Source organism: Lycium barbarum, chromosome 2, assembly GCF_019175385.1.
Source record: "Lycium barbarum isolate Lr01 chromosome 2, ASM1917538v2, whole genome shotgun sequence".
In the NCBI taxonomy this organism is placed as follows: Eukaryota; Viridiplantae; Streptophyta; class Magnoliopsida; order Solanales; family Solanaceae; genus Lycium; species Lycium barbarum.
Genome location: NC_083338.1, coordinates 114,501,086 through 114,511,108, shown reverse-complemented (window position 1 = coordinate 114,511,108; position 10,023 = coordinate 114,501,086). Strand labels below are relative to the sequence as shown.

Below are 10,023 nucleotides of genomic sequence, written 5' to 3'. Positions count from 1 at the left end.
AATAAGTATAAGTGCACAGAGGAAATAAATATGTCAAAGAATTAAATTTGAAGTGCATACGTGTGTACACGAGAAGAGATAAATATTCAGTACTATGACATATGTCCACATGAGATAAAAAGTAGTTGGTTAAAATGTACAATTTATATAGCTTGTGGTACAAATTTGTATTGCTGTGTTAGTCGTCTCTTCACACTTGTATATATTATTAGAAAAAAAATAAGAAAAATATAGAATAGAAAAATAGACATATATTTTTAGTAATGTGGCCAAGTAATACGGGACGAAAGGAGTACTTCATTTTTTAATTCTTAAATAACGTGAAAAGTCAAGTATAGTAATGTGGCCAAGTAACATGGGACGAAGGGAGTACTTCATTTATTAATTTTTAAAGAATGTGAAAATTCAAGTAATGTGGCCAAGCAATATGGGACGGAGGGAATACTTCATTTATTAATTCTTAAAGAACGTGAAAGTCAAAAGTGAACAAGTAAAAGTGCACGGAGGAAATAAATTTATGTAGGAGAGCAAAAACTAAACTGCATACGTCTATACATGAGAAGAGAATAAATATTCAGCAAGGATGTGAAAAGTCAAAAGCGAACAAGTAAAAGTGCACGAAGGAAATAAATGTGTCAGAGAATTAAAATTGAAGTGCATACGTCTATACATGAGAAGAGAATAAATATTAAGTACTATGACATATTTTCATGTGGGATTAAAAAGCAATTGGGTAAAGTGTATACCTTATATAGCTTTTGGTACAAACATTCATTGCGTGTACAATTTATGAAGCTTTTGGTACAAGGATAAATAAGCCAAGTTTGTGTACAACTCAAATAACTTTTTGTACAATTCTTTTAAGTTGTGTTCGTCCTCCTTCACGGCTTATATATATATACTAGCAATATATGCCTGTGCGATGCACGGGCCGAACATATCTATTCACTCTAATTAGTCAGTCTTTAAAGTTTGTATTTTGAAAATGACTTTTAAAAACATTCTAATTATTATTATATATAGCAACATATACAAAATGTATTTTATGTACCATTACTTTAGTTATTATAATTAGAAAATGGAGTTTAAAAATTAAAAACATATGATGGAATTAAGCCTTTGAGACGGAAAGAGTCGGACGTTTTTCTCATTGTCATAACAATGAAAATTGTTCATCGATGTGAAAAAGAAAATTAGTAAGAATATGAGGAAAAATTAATATTTTGATTTTAGATTTTTTCCTTTAAATTCTTTAATATCTCATGTGTATACCGACAGATTGATACCCATCACAATTAACTAACTGTTCAGATCCAAATATAGGAATCATCGTTGTATATATTGAATTTTTTAAAAGAAAAATTAATAAAATATTTTTATTAAATTAATAAAAAAAATTATACTTTTTTATATTAATAATTATAGATAAAAAGAATTGTTACAAAGAAATCAAAATTAGAAAGATATAGGTTATATCGTAAATCACCAAATTTTAATTCCGAAATGAAAATATAAAGTAATACAGTACATTTTATAAATGTAAAGAAACAATAATGAGAGAATGCAAAGGAGAGTAAAATAAGTAAAGCATTGACAAAGAAGAAAAATGGGGATAAAAGTCACTCCCTCCCTTCACTTTTACTTGTCCACGTTAACATATCAGGAGAAAGAATTTTTTCTTCTTATTATTTTACTCTTCACATTAATTACTCATTTTCAAATTATTTTCTAAGGTTATTGAGACTATACACCAATAAATATGGATATTATTTATAAAATATATACTCCATTTATTAATTGTTAAAGAATATGAAAAGTCAAAAGTGGACAAGTAAAAGCGCGCGGAGGGAATAAATATGTGTAGGAGAATTAAAATTGAAGTGCATATCTGTATACATGAGAAGAGAGTAACTACTCAGTACTATGACATATGTCCAAGTGGGATAACAAAAATAATTGGTTAAAGTGTACAATGTATATAACTTTTGGTACAAATTTGCATTGCTATTATTCGTCCTCTCTTCATGTTTAAAATATTGATAAAGAAGAAAAATGGGGATAAAAGTCACTCCATCCGTTCACTTTTACTTGTCCATAACATATCAAGATATTTTGTTTTTGTTCTTATTATTAATTTTACCCTTCACATTAATTACTCATTTTCAAATCATTTTCCAAGGCTATTGAGACTTACAACAATAAATATGAATTTTATGATAAAATATATACTTCTTCCGTCCCATATTACTTGCTACTTTCCCTTTTGCACACCCCTTAAGAAATCATAAATAAAAGATTTATTTTACTATCTTACTCCTATCTCTTTCCAATAAATACATTCGGATCAAAATTCACTATTTTCAAGAATATTTATTACTAAGGGTAAGATGAGAAAGATTTAATTAATTTTATCATGATTTTGTAAATGAATAAGTAATTTAAACATATATATATTTTTAGTAATGTGGCCAAGTAATATGAGACGGAAGGAGTACTTCATTTATTAATTCTTAAAGAACGTGAAAAGTCAAAAGTGAGCAAGTATAAGTGCACGAAGGAAATAAATATGTGTCAGAGAATTAAAATTGAAGTGCATACGTGTATACATGAGAATAGAATAAATATTCAGTACTATGACATATGTCCACGTGGGATAAAAAAGTAGTTTAGTAACTCGGCCAAGTAATATGGGACGGAGGGAGTACTTAATTTATTAATTCTTAAAGAACTTGAAAAGTCAAAAGTGAACAAATAAAAGTGCACAGAAGAAATAAATGTGTCGGAGAATTAAAATTTAATTACATACGTGTGTACATGAGAAAAAAATAAATATTCAGTACTATGACATATGTTCACGTGGGATAAAAAAAATAGTTGATTTAAGTGTACAATTTATATAGCTTTTGGTAGAAGCATTCATTGTTGTGTTGACAATTGTTTTTTCTTGTTTTACCTTTAACATTAATTACTAATTTCCTAATAATTCTCCAAGTCCAATAAGACTAATACGCCAATTAATATGGGTAATATAATAAAGTACATACTTCATTTATTAATTTTTACGATGCGTGCAAAATTAAAAATGGACAAGTAAAAGTGAATGGAGAGAATAAGTCTAAAGAAAGAAAAAAAGCGTGTAAAACACGTGTGACTAAGAATTACAGGAGTTGGGCTGTAAACCAATTTAAAAAAAAGAGAAGTCAGCACAAAAAAGGAAAATATAGCAGAGGACAAATTCAATGACCCACCAATAAGATATGTCCACATTTAAAGTACAATCTATAACCACCCACTTATTGCACAATTTAGGTAACAAAAGGTACAAGTAATTTGAGCAGTGTTCGTCCCATTTAGGCACTTATATATATTAGAAACTAGACGCTTATGCCCGTGCTGCGCACGGGCCCAACACTTTAGATTATAGTGCATCTATGTGTATGTAGTTGTCTTTGAATAGTGCACCGGGCTGCCCTTTTTTTTTATATATATATAGAGTATATATTATGTTTAAAACATGATTAATATAACATTGTAATTTGTGCTCCGTATCTAAAATTTTATTATATTAATGTTTGCTACGAATACAAAATCGGTAAATTTATTAATATTTTTTAAAGAGAAGACTTGTTTAAAAGGAAACTATTTTCCTCTCTTTGAGATAAAATAATAGCAATATTTAAGCATACTTTCAATTTTAATTCGATTAATTTAAAGGTGTAAAATACTTATTATTTTTATCAAATTTTGATTTGGATAATTCTAATTCAAATTATTAAATTAATTTTACATGTTTAAAACGAAACAAAGTAGAAATTGATTTTCTATTTAAACGAAGAAATATTATTTTTTAATTTTTGGTAAATATTCTCGGTTTAGCTTATTTTACTTGTCATGTTGTCTTTTGCATTAAATTCTATCTTATTTTAAAATATAAATATTTTAAGTATATTTATTTTAGTGAACATAACAACTTGATTTTGTCAATATGGGATACTATGTTCAAAACACGATTAATATAACATTGTAGTTTGTGCTCCGTATTTAAAACTTTATTATATTAGTGTTTGTGTTATACCCCGTATATTTATACGTCGAATTATTCGCAAGTAAATTGACTCAAGTTGGAGGCGGAATTATTTTCGGACATGAAATATGAACCTTTAATTTTCAATTTTAATTAGAACATAAATTGTTTATAAATTTTACTTAGTATAGAAATATTATTGAAAATTAGGGAAAAATTAATTGTGATTAGATTACTAAGTAAGAATTAGTGATTAATTAATTTAATTTTTTAATTGGGGCCCCACCCGTTTTAAATTAAAAAAAAAAACAAAACAAAACAAATCAGCAAAATATTAGATGAGTCATTATAGGGGGATTATGTGTCAACATAGGGCAGCCCATATATTAATTATATGGTGACTCACAAGTCACATTTCACCCACAACTTGTTTCCAAATCATTGAATTAGAAAGGAAAGGTAATTTAAGCTTAGAGAAGGGGAGAAAGCTCGGCCATGGCAGCTTGTGGTTAAGCTCACGGCCAGCCATGGCCGGCCAGCCCTTGGTAATTAAATGGTTAAATTTCAATCACAATTGGAGGAGAAAGATGGAGGAAGCTCACGGCCATGGTTGGTTTTAGCCAAGTTTGTTAAGGTAAGGTTTAATACTTTCCTACATGCTTTAGAAATGATTAGTCTTTGTATGAATTGGTGGATGTGGAATTAATTGCAAGAATTGTGTATGTTGATATGGAAATTGGGTTTGAACCGTATGGGGCTATTTTAAACTAGCCATGGTAAATTAAGTTTAATTAGTAGTGTGGTTGTTGGTGTTGATAGTTGTATGATACAAGTGGAGAAATTAGTATAGTTAAGATTATGGTTGTTATATGGGATTGTGGGTTGAAAAGGATAAAAAGGGTTGTCGGATTGTTAGAATTGTTTATGGGTCGAATGGTAAGAATTTGTATGTATATCTCTATTGTTGGTATTTCTGTGATAACAGGAGAACAATTGGAAATTCGGGTTAGACGAATATATAGGGGAAATGCTGCCCGATTTTCATTAAATCCTTAAATAATGAAAAACCCTAATCGGGAAAGTATAAGTTAAAGAATAAGTTATATAAGCGATGAGCTACGGATTTACGAACTAGAAAGTATAGTTACTAACGATAACGTTATTCTTATGTTAAATAGGCTAAAAGAGCGACAAAGCGAACGGATTTGCAAATAGTCGTTAAACGGGTATGTAAAGCTGTCCCTTCTTTCTTTTGGCATGTCTTAGATCTAAGTGATGAATGATATGAACTTTGGAGTAATTCTATTTATAAGTCTTGAGTGTGATTCATGATTCTTATTCACTTCTTGATGTTAGAACTCTTAAGAGATTGAGTTTCCCTCGAGTCCTCTATACGTTAGATAGTAGTTGATGTGTGAAAGTTCCTATTCTTAAAGACTATATAATGATTAATGTCCTTGACTTCTAATAGCTGTTTCGCATTATCTTGATACATGACACATGATTCCGGAGGCTCTATTTGATATAGTTCTTATTGACTTTAAAAGAGTACTTACCATGACTATTGTCTTGATATTCGAGTGTTAGTTAGTTCACTTATTCTGTTGAGTCTCAGATGATGATGTAGTTGCATATGGTTGCTCATGATATTCTACTCGTGCTTACTGTTATTGTATCATTCACCGAGTCCCGGGCCAGGTATGTTATCGTGCACAGTGTCGCTGTATTATTCACCGAGTCCCTTACTAGAGGGTCGGGTACAGTATATGTATATGATGTTATGATTATGGCACCGAGTCCCATGATGGGCCGGGTACGGTATACGTGTACACGACTTTATTCACCGAGTCCCTCACTAGAGGGCCGGGTACGGTATATGTATATGATGATATGATGGTATGATGATATGATGATATGATTTTATTCACCGAGTCCCATAATGGGCCGGGTACGGTATATGATAATGATATGCATGATTTTGTTTCGTAAGACACAGGTACAGTGATTTCTTGATTACCATACTTGTCTCCTGGAATCTCTACTTCAGTTATGATCTTCCTTATTGTATTTCATGCTTTATATACTCAGTACATATTTCGTACTGACCCCCTTTCTTCGGGGGGCTGCGTTTCATGCCCGCAGGTACAGATAGTCGGTTTGGCGACCCTTCAGCATAGGACTACTACTCAGCTGTTTTTGAGGGCTCCGTTGTTCCGGAGTCTAGACTTTTAGTACAAATCTTGTGATATATATATGTATACGTTATCCAGGAGTACGACGGGGCCCTGTCCCGTCATATTTCGCTATTCGTACTCTTAGAGGTTTGTAGACATATGTGTGAGTTGTGTATAAGTTCTGTTCAGCTGTGTCTGTACGATGTGCTATGACATGATGTTCGTCTGTAATGGCAGCCTTGTCAGCTTGCATATGATATTGATATGTAGTGGCAGCCTTGTCGGCTTGCGTATCATTTCATGATTTGATTAGTTGTGACTCCTCAGGAGACAGTGTATCTGGATATATATGTACATGATAACGTTGTGAACCTTGAAGTTCTTTTGCAAGTTTCCATATTGTTCTTAGGTTCAGTTTGACTATATCCAAGAGGCACGTGTATGGGTGCCCAGGTCGGGCACTAGTCATGGCCCACGGGGTTGGGTCGTGACAGTTTGCTACGAATACACATGGTGTTTAATATGGGGCTCACATTTGTTTTTTAACATTGTTTGTTTTTTAAATATGGGATTCACTTTTTTTTTTTCACTATTGCTTGATTTTGTTAATATGGGGTCCACTTTTTTTTTTCCGTGAGTTTGGATGTGGTGGATTCCACTTTTTTTTTTTTTAATACTGGATGGTGTTTAATATGGGGCCCACAATTTGGAATTCATTTTTTTTAAAATATATTGCTTGATTTTGTCAATATGGGATACTATGTTCAAAACACGATTAATATAATATTGTAGTTTGTGCTCTGTATTTAAAATTTTATTATATTAGTGTTTGCTACGAATACGCACGGTGTTTAATAAGGGGCCCACATTTTTTTTTTAATATTGCTTGATTTTGTTAATATGGGGTTCACTTTTTTTTCCCGTGAGTTTGGATGTGGTGGGTTCCACTTTTTTTTTAATACTGGATGGTATTTAATATGGGGCCCAATTTTTTTTTTAATATTAGTTGTTGTTTAATATATATGGGGCCCACAATTGTTTTTTACAATTTTTTTAATGGGCCTGTTTAATATGGGGCCCATTTTTTTTTTGTATATATATATTATGTTCAAAACACGATTGATATAACATTGTAATTTGTGCTCCGTATCTAAAACTTTATTATATTAGTGTTTGCTAAGAATACAAAGTCTGCATTTTTTTTTTGACATTGTTTATTTTTTTAATATGGGATTCATTTTTTTTATATATATTGCTTGATTTTGTCAATATGGGATACTATGTTCAAAACACGATTAATATAACATTGTAGTTTGTGCTCCGTATTTAAAAATTTATTATATTAGTGTTTGTTGCGAATACGCATGGTGTTTAATATGGGGCCCACATTTTTTTTAACATTGTTTGTTTTTTAAATATGAGATTCACTTTTTGTTTTTTAATATTACTTGATTTTGTTAATATGGGGTCCACTTTTTTTTTCCGTGAGTTTGGATGTGGTGGGTTTCACTTTTTTTTTTTTTTAATACTGGATAGTGTTTAATATGGGGCCCACAATTTTTTTTAATATTAGTTGTTGTTTAATATATATGGGGTTCACATTTTTTTTTTTTACAATTTTTTTTTATGGGCCTATTTAATATGTGGCCCAATTTTTTTTTTTTTTAATTTGTGGGGGGGGGGGGGGGGGGGGAGGAGGGTCCACAACGGACGACGAAAAAGGAGCACCAACAGGTGCTTCTTAATAGTAGTAATATATATACATTTTCAGTCAACAGCTTAATAGGCTACTGATCATCAATCAACTCTAAAACATTTAATTCGAGAGCGAAATATTGGATCTCATTTTATGATTTTAAATGCATGCTAGCTACTTTGGAAAACTGCTGTTGCATATGGTTTTCAACTTAAAAGTACAATTAAGTCAGACCTTGATTTTCTTCATGCTTCTAAGTTCTATATACTTTGGAATGAAAAAATTGCAACTCATAAATAGTACTTATCCGTTACCTTTAAAACTCTGTTTATTGTATCTTATATCGAGTGTGCCACATAATTGAGATGGAAGGAGAGTATCTTATTTTTGCAACCGCATGGATGCAAAAGGTTCCTAAAATTTTGCACTCGGGAGAGAAAAGTTTATCGTATTTTGCACATGCATCAAAACCAAATTAACTTTACATGAGTTATGTTATTCTTTTCGTTTTCAATTAGTATATGATACTTTGCTGTGAACAGGATTGCATGTAAGGATTCCCCCCTCTATATTGTGTAATTCTTTTGCTGTTATAATATAGTTTATTTTACCTTTTTAATTGTCAAACCTTGAAAGATCAGTAACATAACAGCTAGCTACAGGTATATTGCTTGCAGATGATCTCTAAAATAGGTAAGACATGGCAGACAAAAGTGGAAGCACCAACTGGTTCTTTTAGGAGCTAAGGCCAGCACACATTATCCTGAATGAACCCAGCATGTTTGAAGAATTAATAGGGGCAAAGTTTACAGATAGTCGATTTAGGAATTCTATTTAAGGGTAATCAAAGTTTATAAGTTTTTATAAATGTAGTCCTTTTAAAATTAACTTCAACAAACTTTAAACATATAGAAAGTTTGGCATGGCTAAAACCTAACTTCAGACATGTTGAGTTGTCTAAAGTTAATATATATGAATGTTTGAGTCAAAAATCGTACTTGTAACACTCCGTAAACTTGAACTAGGTGTGAATGTGTAAAAATCTAGTATTAAGATGATATTTTATCTATATGAATCCATTCTTGATGAATTCGGGTGGAAGATGGTCGTTTTGAAGTCAAACCAACTAGTGAAGTTCTTAAGGGCTCTTAAATTCGCCTAAGTTTTGGCAGGTCTGTCTTCTGGGCGATTTTCATGAAAATGTGTTGCGAATTTGGAAAAACTTCCTTGATGAAAGTGATAGATCTTTGAAATAGCTTTCCAACGGTAGGTCGCCCAGCACAAAAAAAGTTGCGTACAAAAGGTTATGCCCGTTATACTGAAGCTTGTCTTCGCTGGAAATTTGTCCTGTGTTACAGTGAGACATTACGGACCGTAACACGTGTTACGGGCCGTAACATGGAACCGTAACGTCTCAAAAATCATCAGAACTCTCTGGAAATTTTCACTAAAGGACGGTCCAAAGAACGGTCCGTAACACGAAGGACGGTCCGTCCTTCGAGGGCGTTCTTTGGCCCGTTTTCACCAGAAAAATATAAATAAGACACTTGTTTTGTTTATTCCTCCACTTTCTAAACAACCCTAAGGACGAAAATCATTCCCCCAAGTCTTCAAATCAAAGGTAAGGACATCCTTAACATTACGAATCCATTCTAATATTAAACCCATGATTCTTAACATGATTCTTGTGACCAAAACCTAGGGTTTGCAACATAATTCTTCCCAAAGTGATTCAAGCTAGGGTTTGGGTGTTCTTCATTAAAAAAAGTGAATTGTTAAACCTTGTTTAACAAACTAAGGTATGTCTCTCTTTTAAAAACCTTATTATGGATATATGTCTTTTTCTCGAAAGTTCTTTATTAAATAAAAAGGGTGAATTTCTCATACAAAACCCGAATGTATGACTCTTTTAAAATCCTTTTTTTTTTTTTTTTTTAATATAAAGGTAATTTGTATGTCTCTTTTAAAATTCCTTTTTGACTATGAAGGTGATTTGTATGTCTATATTCCAAAAATCATCTTTTCAACTATGTCTACTCGTGAAGTACGCCTATATTGTGAAAGAATGAATTGTATTTGAGAATCCTTCCTTGATTGTTTGTATAAGTTATAACTTTTGTTTGGTGGAA

The 10,023-nt window shown here is 31.6% G+C and overlaps 1 long non-coding RNA gene across 1 annotated transcript; it reads left to right on the top strand.

The window, feature by feature from the left end:
* Nucleotides 1–4,162: 4,162 nt before the first annotated feature.
* On the top strand, nucleotides 4,163–7,815 carry LOC132621474 (uncharacterized). Its single transcript, XR_009575511.1, has 3 exons — nucleotides 4,163–4,658; nucleotides 5,203–5,250; nucleotides 6,167–7,815. It is a non-coding gene; the product is annotated as an uncharacterized LOC132621474 (long non-coding RNA).
* The last annotated feature ends 2,208 nt before the right edge of the window (nucleotides 7,816–10,023 follow it).